This window comes from Myzus persicae, unplaced genomic scaffold (genome assembly GCF_001856785.1).
Source record: "Myzus persicae strain clone G006 unplaced genomic scaffold, MPER_G0061.0, whole genome shotgun sequence".
NCBI lineage: Eukaryota > Metazoa > Arthropoda > Insecta > Hemiptera > Aphididae > Myzus > Myzus persicae.
In genome coordinates, this window is record NW_019100615.1 from 319,052 (window position 1) to 332,546 (window position 13,495).

The window sequence follows — 13,495 nt, forward strand, 5'->3', positions numbered from 1 at the left end:
TAAATAGCAATTTAAGCAAAATTAACTATAATATTTGTTCATCATGCTGCTATATTATTATTGAGTTAAATTTGTTTTTTATTAAATACTAAATACTATAAAATATGTTCCTAACATAATTTAAAAAAATAGATACGTAACATGAGTGTTATTGTTATATCCGTTGTGTGTCAAAGTAAGACACTGATTGGATGATATAAATCTCACGTGTTAGTGTCAATTTTAGAATAATAAAAGAACGGTGTCAGTGGTTGTAATGAACTTATATACTTAATAAGTACATGTAGTTACGCATCTACATGGAAAACAATTTAGGAAGTATTTATAAATCATAATCATAATATGAAATTATAATTATAAAACAATCATATATAAATTTAAAAAATAATAAATAAAAAATTATTTTGTGATAAATGTCTATGGGTTGAAAATCCAACCTTATTTGAAATTTCGTAAGTTAAGTACCAACGTAGGTTAGGTATCAGATATTGTTACCCAAAACTATTTGCTATGTAAATGTAAAGGAACGATAAATATTTTATTTGTAATTTTGAAAGTTGTTATTGTAAAACATTATTCCAAAATACAAATATTAGACTTATTTCAGTGTATAATAATTAATGAGATCACCATCATGTCAACACAAGGTTCTAAATTTTTGTTTAATAATCGTGCAGACACTCTGAGTCAGAACATCATTATTATCGTTTAGTATATAATACTAACAATTTAAAATGCATAATGCCATGGTTAGACGAAAGGTGGTTTTTAAATACTCAATTTCGAGAACCACAATCATTAGATTGTACTATATTTATGACGTGCCAAAAAAAAAAAAAAAAAAAAACCGGAAAAGAAACACTGTTATTTACTAATATCCTCAATGGAATTTGTATACTTTTAAGCTTTAAAACTTAAACGAAAATTTAAATTAATTATTCGTCCTTTAAAATATTTTTAATATTGCCTACATACAAAAATTTGGTTGTCTTAAGAAAAAATGTTTAATTGTTTTATTCTTAGTTCGGTTAAATCAAAACAAAATAGATACTGAAATTTATAATTCAAGTAAAGTGGCTCTCCAAACAAATTAATAGCAATTATTTTATGTATAATAATGTTACGTAAAACCAACCAATGGAAAGAAAGTTATTGACTGGGGTAATGCCAAGGTGAAAAGTTCGCACCTAATAAAATATGGCTAGAAAAGAATACCGGATAAGAAATCTTATACGTATAATACGTATTTGTCTTCTCATTAAAACCAAAACGTTATTAGTGGTGACTGACACTTATGACTTATAGGTATTAATGTATTATAATATACATTGCGGAAGCGTTTTGGTTATATTATGCTCTTCAAACAAAATATATAAACATTTGCACACGCATAAACGATAAGTGCATACAAAGTCGCTATATACTGCAGTGTATACACGCTGGCGTTTATTTGGAGTTTGGACGCCATAGAGGTTTAATGTGTATAATCTACGTTTAAGCGAACATACGTTTCAACTAGCTAAAGGATGTGTTCATATACTATTACGTTTACGTTTATTTTCATAGTTTAATTAAAACCGACGAAAACAAAATCGTTTTGGTCTTATTATATAATACAATATAATATTACTTTAAAGCACTGCGACGGTGGAAAAGTTTAAATGTGCTCAGCGTACTCCGATCGCTGTCGTGTAAGTAACAATAATGGTAAACGAATCGCACGCAAACTCGAAAATAAAACTGTTGTTCAGCCTGTTATTGGTCCTAATCCGGTACAATTACGATCACGGAATTAACGACAGCGAATATTGCGTAGAGCAATAATTATAAATTTTGTTCGGTCGCGTGCGAACGTCATTTTTACGAAAATTGTTCACATTATTAACGTTGTTATAAACATTGTGGCAATAACGTACCTTTACATCTACTCAACGCGGGTGAGTAAAAAACAAAACACTATATACTCCGGGCGACGTGTTTAACTACGCGACAAATGAGGTGTATGTTTTTAAATATCTGTCCTGCTGGTGCAGTGGGCGAAGACCGTTACGTTTGGAAAGGAAAGCCGTGAAAACAAAAAAAAATGTCAACACGAAAACAAGTTTAATTTATCGAAACGGAAAAAAAAGGTACTATATATATATATATATATATATATATACAAGCACACGCACACACACACACGGCGATCATACGTCCCATAGGAAATTCGTGAGTCCTCTGCCAAGCGAGAGAAAAAATAACTTCGTGACCGACTGCAAACACGTCTTGTACAGGGGGTTGAAAAAAAAAATAATAATAACAAAACGCCGCGGTGGTATTTTCCGGGCAAACAAATTGCGTAAGTATTAAAAACGAAAAAAACCCAAACTCAAAAGGCGGTATATAGTGTTTTGTTATAATTGACGTTTTTCGTTTGGGCCTTACAAAGTTCTCTCTCGAATGCGGTTTAATTTGGACCTTTCGTCGCCACCCCGCGCGCCCCCCACCCGGTTCGTGGGTTCCGTTGAAATGTGGAATTTCTGCGATTTCCCGTTTGTGTTTCACACTCACACGCACACACACGCACACACACTGCCACAGTGTACAGCCATCTCTCTTGGGCGCGTGAATATAATATATTGTTTCGGGACGAGAGTCAAAGGTATAGTCGTGCTGGGGTGGTGCAAACGGCCGGTGGAGGACGACGCCGCCCGAGAAAACCAAAAAGTCTGCACACGCCGACTGTTTATGTACACACGCTCATATATATATATATATACGATATACATATTTTGTATGTATGTGTATGTAAATTACATATTAAATGCACGTATATACAATATACACATTAAATAATACATACATAATACATATATATATATGATACGGATTACGCCTAGTTCTATGCTCACACGCACTTCGCACATACCCGACTATAATACGTCTCGACGGACATACTACTCGACGTGGCTATAATATATAATAATGTGCAGTTGCCCGGCTGTGGTGTGGTGTACATTATGTAGAACGGTTCGCAATTTCGGGTCGAGGGCTCAAAACAAAATGCCGTTTTTGTTAGTGGGCCGTGTGTTATAAATGCACCCGCCACCCACACGTACGCGCACGACAATAAATATTCCGGTTGGCTCGGTAGCAATTAAAATCGAAATTCTGTCCGCGAGCGAGCGCTTTAATAATTATAACAGTAATATTAAGAGTGTGGCGGCGCAGTAGACGAAACGTGGTTTTTTGATTTTGTTTCTCGTTCTCATACGTAATGGTAAATTTGTAAGAAAACCCAATTTGTGTTGAGAATAATATAGGTGAGATCATAATATTATAGTGGTTGGTGTGTACTGTACAGAATTTCGGGCAGACAATTTCCATGATTGGCAATCTACAATTAGCTTACGATTCTGTGGCATGCGTATAAAAATACCAATACATTCTTCCATTCACTCAGAATCTAAAGTGTCTAATGGTGTGTGTGTGTGTGTGTGTGTGGTGGTGGTGGGAGGAATAACTACACTGGTTATTTTGAGTTCACAGTTTTTGGTAAGGGTTGTTTCATTTGGAAATTTAACTCTAGGAAAATAAACTCTTACATGAAAATACATGTGGGTATATCAGAAAGTATATAAAATAATATCAAATATATGAACATCCCTTAAATCTCTTGGACACATTGATAAATTATGGCATTGGAGAGGGTAGGGGAGAGGGGGGTGCTTAAAGTTTCTTTCTCTGATCAAAAATGTTGCAGAAGTCAAGCCACTGAGTGTTGTACATCAGTAGAAGTCCGACTCACCTCAAAGTCAGGTATTGTATCCTGCCGAGTGAATTTTACATAATATATTACATTTAATACTACAATATCAAACGCGTCGCTGCACGTGTAAACAGAGTACCTAGTAAAGTGTTAATAATATAATGTCCACACATGACGCCAGAATGGCTTTTCGACCTACGGTTATTGAATGGATGAATTCATGTTCTAAAGGCATATAAATATAAATATAATATATATATGTATATCAGCTAGGCCACTGTCGTGTCACAAAAAGTTATGCCATGCTGTACGAACGAGGTGCGATGTGAATTGTACGTATTCGGGTAGGCTTCTAGGTTGTCAAAGTTTTTGCGTATCCACGTTGACGAGCTACATCACTGCTTGCAATATATTTTTATTCGTACGGGTCGTATATTAATTTTACTATTAGTTTCTTTCATTAAAAAAGCATACAATACAAATGGCTTATACAAATATCTACCAGCCTTAAATTTAACCAACCACTAAGTGGTGGTGGTAGAGAAGCACAATTTTACAAATCATATGTTTTCACACTTTTTTAAAATTATTTTGCAATCAAAATTATGCATTGGATAATACAATATTATATATAAAATTATAAGCAAACAAATAAAATTACTCCAAGTCCAATAACGTGAGTAACCAATTTATAATAATTTTTAAATATTTATTAGCATTGAATTGAAAAAAAAAACGTATGTCTAAAATAACACCGATTTTTAATTAAATGATTTTTTAGAGTAGTTTGATTTTGCAACATATTATGATATAATTTATTTTCCATTTATTACCTATGTTTTTTGTATCTGACAATGATTCATATTTTTTTATTATAAACATAGATAGTAACTATTTATTTTTGTACAGACTCTCAACCGTCTTTCATTATATCGTACATAAATAGTTGGATTTTCTGACACTACTTTTTTTCAGGTTCGAAACAATTTTCTTTTTACTTAGCTTTCAGTTTTTTACGTATCATTTCTTACACTACTCTACCTTAAGTTATAGTAAATATTCTTCAAGGATTATTTTGAATTAGTTTCTAGTAAAAAAAATGGATCTGGTTGATTTACTAAGGGGAGATACAAAGTTAAAAATTCCCAAGAACTGTTCTTCCTATAGTCTAAAAATATCGAAAATACAAAAGCTCATATTGCGTTGTCGCTATTTTTCTGTCAGTATTTTTTTTTTTTGAAAGTCTACAAAAATAGTGCTTATCTCATGTATCGATGTATAGCACATTAATATTACTTATAATATCAGCTACGACATGGTTCTTACTGGCAAGACCAATGCGTACAAAGAGTATGCTATTTGTAAAATACAATAATGGATAATATAAAACTACTATATTATATTATTGTGTTTATATGGTTTGCTGCAACACGGAGTTTATTACAAAATATGTTTCGCCTATGATCTTCGGATGGTAACGGGTTTGTGGTTGGACTGCTTTTGGTTTTCAAAGAATATAATCTTGAGTTCCGAAAAAATAAACAAACAAAAGTTTCGTGTGGTAGCCCGTTAGCTGAAATGGAAAAGGTCTTGAAAGAATGATGGGTTTGTGAGGGGGTCGAAGGAGTCTCCTAATGGGATTAATAAAAATGAAAGTCGTTCTTTTCTTTGGTATGCAACTCCGGATGAAAGTAGGTAGGACGAAGAGAAAGAGAGACAGGTTTCATCTAAAATAAAATATAAACATAAGCAAAAAACTACCCCCCCCACTAACCGTTGTGGTGGTAACTAGCGTACAAGGTACTCCTTGATAAAATAATAATAGCACCTCGACGTTGTTTATAAATTGAACTCGGTGATCATCTCTTAACAGAATAAAAAAAGGCTGACGTACGTATATAACCTTTGAATATTGAAAATAAAATGTATAATTTATATTTATAAAAACATTACCGTTAGACTGAATGAGGACATTCGTCAATTCCTTCAAGATGAGAACCCCAAATTAAAATACTTAAGCTGATTTTGAACACTGTACTCAGACACACATACTAGTGCTCTTTGCGGTCCATGTTTTTGAGGACTGAACTGGTCCAGTTAATCAGAGCTTGGGCTGAAAAACTATACTAGACTAAATTATTATAATTTGGTAGTTTGAATAAGACGAAACCAACTGCTGTTGTTAAACACGTTGACTGTTAAACAAACCGGACTAGTCCTTTTTCTTTTTTAAGCAACTAGCAGAATATCTGAACCAATATTCATTATTGAAGTATGACCTGATCGGACCAGAACAATTTGATTTTTTTAATATTAAACCTAGTTGGATTAATCGAAAATTGTAAATATTTGCAGCAACTTAAGTTATACCAGAATGTACAAAAATTATGTTTTAATTATTATGATATTATTAATGCAATATAATTTGAATATTATGCACAAGAGAAAATCCACAGACGAATTGAAAATAAATTTTCTACTCGAATTAAAACAATAAAACCGATTTTGAACACACACACACACACACACACACACACTATAGTTAATTACGTAGGTAGATGCGCGTCACTCTAAGTAGTGTATATATATATCGTCGAGAAACTCGTCTATTCAAAGGCATGCATTCATGTACACCATCACCTAGTACACGTACAAACATGCATATTACATAACACAATGCAACCGCAGCTGAACACCAGCGTAGGCATTTGGTTCTAAATTTTTGTCTGTAGACATTCAACGCCCCGCATCAAACGAGAATGATGAATCGTAACAGCCGGAAAACTCTAAAACAATGTACAAGCAAGGCCTACCATAATATGTTACTGTCAACGACGATGATGATTTTTAGGCAGTGATAACAACTCATATTATACACCTGGAAATCGCATTACCTAATTAACATTGAATCTTTTTGTCGGGCATCATCAGATGAAGGACGATTTCAGTTGTTTTATGAATGACGAATAAAGATTTTAGTTTTTGTCGTTTAAATGTTGTATAATATAACTGTCATTCGATCTGTTTTCATTTTTCACTTGTCAATCATAACTAAGTTTTCTCGATCAACTTTATTTGATTGTGTGACTGACTGTTGTAGTATGTCCCACGTAATATCTAACAACAACTAGACACTAGGACTAGACCGTAGTTAATTATCGATGTTCAAATCTTTTGGTGTTCATTATATTTCAGGAATGTATTACGGCGTATATGCACGGATGAATAATAATATATAAGGGCTTTTATATCCAAATATGATCGAAGATCGAAGGACATAATTGTTACCAAAGTGGTTACATGCAATATTACGGTTGTGGTATCTTCATTAGTCACCATTGATATTTGATATATTATTGTGATAACTTGATGCTAGTGACTATAGTGCAGAGTGAGCCTATTAATACTTAAGTGTTCTTTATGTGTTAATTATAATAGCTAGTACCTATTTAAATGTTATTCGTAAATGACTAACCATTATATTTGTTTATATATCTATTATACTTAAATGTTTCTTAGTCTATAGGCCGAGTTCAATATGTTTGTTGTTTAGATAATTTAAAATAACTAATTGTGAATTATTAACCCCTTAAAAATTTTATAAAACCATTTTAAAAATAATGATAGGTAATTATAATATAAATAAAAATAATAAATCAATAAAAACACTGACATTATTGGCGTTTAAATAATTTTTTTATCTGTGCTCAGCTCTAATTTTTGATTGTTCATTATTTGTTTTGATTTCGATAAATAATATTTTAATTCCAAAGTACTTGTAAATATTAAAAATTTTCAACGATGAGCTCTATAAGTATATTTTAAACCAAAAAGTTTTCTTTGAAACTACTAGCATCGAATACATTTCTATATTTAAATATATAGTATTTTAATTTATTTCAAAAAATATGAAAGATTTTTTTTATAATCGTTTTTGTTTGAATACCCACAATAATATAATAATTTGTGTACCATTTTCATGAATAATGACTTTATGATACAATACTAAAAATAACAAATTATAATATTAGTATAAAAAAATAATATTGGAATTTATTCTTGAATTTGAAAGTTGAAAGATGTAGAAGCATAGTTTACAGTGAATTGTTTTAATTTTTTTGAATATCATACACTGATTAGTGATTTCCACTAACTACATATTATAGCCATTATCTAGTATAGTATAGCACTCTTCGCTCACAATGTCACACTTATTAGGTATAGAAATGTCCTTTCCTTGTACAAACAATAAATTACCTTGGAGAAGAGAACCCTTTCTAAGACTAGAAAAACGAAATAATACAAATGTTTACGAATGTTTACCTAGAATTACTAAATTATTAGGTTTCGTTTTATTTTTTATTCAACACTAATTTTATTAATCGGAATAATATATTATACGCCTAATGTACTATACATACATAATATATTTCACGCAAACGCGTTAAATTTAAATTTTTTATCGCGTATTTTTTTTTTTTTTGTCGTTAAAATATAATCTTACATTTATGTTTATACTTTTCTTTTTACAGAGCATTAAGTGTGAGCAGTTTATAAATATACAAGAGAAAATAAAAAAACAATCGCATTTGCACTCAAATGCTTTTCGTAAGTACACGAAAATATCGCTGTTCATTATTTTTGTGCCAGACAAGATTTTGTTACAAACATGTACGCTTTTGTAATAACTACTCTATATAAATACCATAATTTCAGTGGATTATTCATTTTTGTCATTTGCACATGATTTATAAGAACAATATAAGTCATATTATATATTTTTAATGCGTGTCTACTTTTCAGTTGAAGGCACAATAATTGTATTTGATATTTACCAAAGAAAAAGAAACAATAACAAGACGAGGATGATTAAGGGCACTAACAAATTAAAATTAGCCATAACTCAATTCAATAAAGAATTGCATGTAATGTAGTAATTTTAACCGGTATCAGAAAAACAACATTATTCGAAAGTTTTATCATATTCCTCTCGATTACGGTAAAAAAATTAATTGCTAATAATATTATATTAACGTTATTAGTACGATAATAATAATAATATTATATATTATCATTTTAATAAAGTCCAGTGCCAAGTATGAATTAATAGTGATTTTTTTTTTATTACAACAAACTAATTAAGGACTGGTATCGTAAAGATACAATGGTTCGAATAAGCGTTTAGCGTAGTAATTAAACGAGTAAGCATTGAAGCACGCTTTTTCGAGATAAATTAAACTAAATTCTATTCGGAATTAAGGACGTTTCTACGAGTAAAACTTTGGCGTTTAGTTTTTAATACAAGAAAACTTCTATCACACGTTTCGCATTACGTTGTTTAAGACCTTTTAGCGACTGATTATACTTTGGTCTGGTGGCGACCGCTGGCCTTAACGATCAAGTTGTAATATCATTGTTATTATTATTTTATTATTGTTATTACGAGTATTATACTCGTACAATATAAATTAACATCGGCGCATTTCGATTTACGACTTATGTACAAAGTATTATAATACGCACAATAATCTGTTAAAATCAAATATTTTATTTTATTTTTTCTATATCGGTTGTCGAGACCCTTGACTCTTGTGTGTACCTAATAAAAGTAACTACGAGTAACTAAATAATAATAATATTATATTATTATGTATTATTATAATTTGTAACAATATCGAATTCCAAACGATTGTGGTGTTAAATTGCCTATACGACGCGCCGTCGTATACAAAAAACATACATAAAACCGAAAGCAGCAGACACATCGAATTTTGATCGATCATCTCGATAAGAAATCCAAATATTATTAAATGGCGTTGAAACGAAAACGACGCTATTACGGTGGCGTGATTGACAAGGATGGTGGAGTGGGCTTTGAGACGTGTTCGAAATAATAACAATATTATTATAATAATGTTATAACGGACCTCTACCGATTTCAATCGATTACGACGTTGTTGGAACTCGGATTCGTTATGAATAATCAAGGCACGTTATGGATACAACTATCGTGGAGATGATTCGTTTTGTTTTTCAATAAACTATGCACAGTATAGCTTCAGTTTAGAACAACACAATACGCGATTGTTATACAATATTTATAGCGTATTTTCGGAAGTAGGTTCGGGATATTATTTAAGGGATGATAAACAAAATAATAATAAATAAACACCGACGGTGCTGCACAAGTACGTGCAATTTAAAAAATAAAAATAAAAGAGTCGATGTGGGTTTGCAATTTATTCAAATGTAATTGGAGCCAGTAAGCCGATGTGAACATAACGCTCGGCCGCACACACGCATAAGCGCATTGATTAGTTTTATTATATTTTTTGATCCGTACACGCTTGTGTGTGTGTGTTTTTGTGTTTATAGTGGACTCAAATTTGCTTACTCATTGAATCGCTTTAGCTATTTTTCCTTTTTCGTACTCTCCACCCGCCGCCACCTTATCACGCCCGCAAATCGTTCTGACGGTTGTTCCCCGCGATGCCACCGGTAATTACCGAACAGCACGAAACCGCTTAAACGGTATATGTACGGTTAATCGTGGGCCCAGACCCCCAACCGTGTGTGTTGTCACCCCGAACCCGCCCTGCACCGACCGCGGACACTGTGCTGTGCAAAAATTGCGTTTATGACTCGCCCGGGGCTTTGTGCATATATAGGTGTATAAAATTATTTTTTATTCTTTTTCTTTTGCACCCGCTCCTCATCGCCTTGGCTGCCGTTAAAAAGTTCCACCGGTCTCGCTTACCAATTAAAACTTAAGCTCCTTTTTATTACCGTCCGTTGTGCAGCGTGACGGTATGAAAAAAATTTTACAGTTTTTTTTCTGTTATTTTATATCGTTAATTTTGTTTTTAACCGTTTTACGCGTGTCTATCAATAAACCCCACATCCACGGGTGTATTATATTGTTATAAATATATTAGGTAATGACCATTGCTGTCGACTGCCAGTGGTGGATCCAGGGGAGACGATAGAGGAATTTGTGCCCCCCCCCCCCAAAAAAAAAAACAAAAAGACCCCCTTAGTTTATAATAGGTTAGTAATCTATAGTATGGGTATGCCAGCGTTTAAAATTTTTTTTATCTTAATCTCAGATAATGACCACACGTTTTAATATAGTTTGTAAAAATATTATTTCTAACGTAACTCGTTGGTTGAAGAAGAATTAGGTTCTATCGGTGCAGCATTTTACAGTATAATATACATTTCTATTTTGGTTCATAAGGCACCCGTCTTGCGTCGGCGTGCAATACCTCGAGCATCTCAGTAGTGCTATGTTAGGTTTCTATAATTTAGCCACTTTAGTCGACATAAGAGTACTCAGGAGTGTATCTAATATTAAGGGGAAATGGGTCAAAAAACATGTGTATGGTCTTAGGCATTCAACGCGAAAGTTGTATTTTTCTTGGATTTTTGTTTTTACAACACTCACTCGATTGCCGCCTAACAAGTATACAAAAAATTATTTCTTTAAATTTTGATTTAGGTGCATAGAAAAAAATTTTCAGAATAATTATCTACTAAATAATTTATATTAGAATAGGTAGGTGGTTCTAGTTTGGAAAACCGAAGTTTGTATCGTCACAGGGAACCCTTTAAGTATACACTACTGTACACTATGAATTATACAACAATTTTAAGAATTGAAAAATATGGTCTTCATAAGTATATTCATAAATTTCAAAAATCGGAATATCAATAAATTCATTTTTTAATGAAAAAAAATGGGGGAAATAGCATGTTTGGTGAATTGCGCAATGTATGTAGCGTTGTTATTTAAATGAAATGTCTGCATGGAATACTGTGGTCAGTGTTGTACTTATACATGATATTATGAGCATAATATTATTTAGGAGATCATTAAGCGACGAATACCAACAATATCATTATTTTATACTCACTTGTAGGACTCTTGAGTACACACGTAGGATGAATAAAATCGCTTGTATAGTTGTGTTCGGCAAACATAATAATATGTGTATTGCGTATAATAAAATGTATAAAGGTTCATTCTTTTAATGGTAAAGACTCATAATTATTTTAAAAAGTAAAAAATAAATACATTTCGTTTACTCTTAGTGTATAAATTGTTTGTACATAGTTTTAAGTCATTACAAAACAAAATTATTTTTAAATAAATCAATTATTTTTAAATTTAATTTTGTTGTCATATTTCATTTTGTTTTTAATGATTATATTATGTGCCTATTATCAGTTTAATATTCTAAAGCGGAATATTTTTCGGATAAAATCGAAGTAACGAAATCAATTTTAAAATGAGGTACATCCTGTCAATTAGCTATAAATTTATAATTACTTAAAGTTTAGATGTTGAAAGGAGTAGCACAGAGCAGAGGTACTTACAAAATGGAAGTTCATCCACTACTTCTAAACTTCACTTATCTAAATTTTCAGCACTTATAAGTTATAATAGGTAGTTATAAATTATTACTAATTAACTAATAGCTAAAAATGTTATTTTTATAAGTCAAAATTCTATGAAAAATATTCTGGGTAAGGTAAATTTAGATAATTTTATAAATATATAAAATAAAAACTTAGGTATCAGTTAATTTACTACCTAAAGAACTTAAAAGCTATACGAGTTCATTAACTTGGTTGTTCAAAAGTAGTTGCTAGTGATCTATAGTTTGTGTTTTAAATTAACATCCTAAGTCGTGTTGGTAGTTAGCTGACTTTACAATAATTTTCTGTCGACCGTAAACTGCAAATTGGTGATAATAATAATTTCACCCCAGTTGTGGTACATAATTAATATATTATTAGTCAGCGTTAAATGGTTCTTTTGGAGGCGGCGGGCCGCGCTTTATTGGTGTAATATGGGTACTCGTATTAAGGCTGCAATAATTATTATTGTGCGAGTGCTGCTCCGGAGAGACTGCTATGTTTAAATGACGACAAACAATAAATTGCTTAAATAAATCCGAGTTCCTTGCCTTGTGAGATAGATACGGCGATGAGTGGAGTACTATGTAGTATTTAAGTACATTAGAAGTAGCATGTCACTATGGCTGCTGCAAGGGTAATTATTTCTATGTATTATTATCGTTGATTTTAAAATATACATAAATATATTTTTAATTTGTATATTTTAAAATCAACGATATTACTATATCGAGCGCGGACAGAGCCAGAAAAACAAATAACTGGTCTCTAAAAGACGGGATTCGGATTGTGGGTCGGTGATGGGTGGTTTTTTAACTTATATTATTAATAGATCTGTCAATTTAATAATTTAATATTTTTACTTGTCTTGAAAATTGTTGTTGTGATTAAATCCTTAATTAACATTTATAAGATATTTGCCCAAAATTCACTAAAAATACAGTTATTACACCCTTGCGAGGTTGTTAAAATAAAAACCGATAAAAATGAGCATATAGATCATAGGAGGTTACTAGGACCTTTAATTTTAGGTATTTAAATTAAGGGACCTATGTCACTACCAGTGGTGTAATTTACTTCGATAAAAAAATCAACGTATTTTCAATGGATTTACCAGTTATTTATATCGATAAGCCGCCGCCGTCGCCGTCGGTTGTTGTACGGTTATTCTTGTATAATATACGTGCTTTGTCCCACCACTTTGTGCGCGTAGCTGTGTGTGTGACGTGTGTAATATTAAAATAATATAATGTTAATTTTAATAATAACTATTCATATTTTCCATTATTTATTTTGCCATCGATTATTCGAGACCCAAGTGGAAAA

At 31.7% G+C, this 13,495-nt stretch overlaps 1 protein-coding gene across 3 annotated transcripts in view; it reads right to left on the minus strand.

The window, feature by feature from the left end:
* The window catches only part of LOC111037087 (lachesin-like), a 194,018-nt gene that overhangs the window by 111,540 nt on the left and 68,983 nt on the right, over window positions 1-13,495 (minus strand). The gene's annotated exons all lie outside the window — the stretch shown is intronic.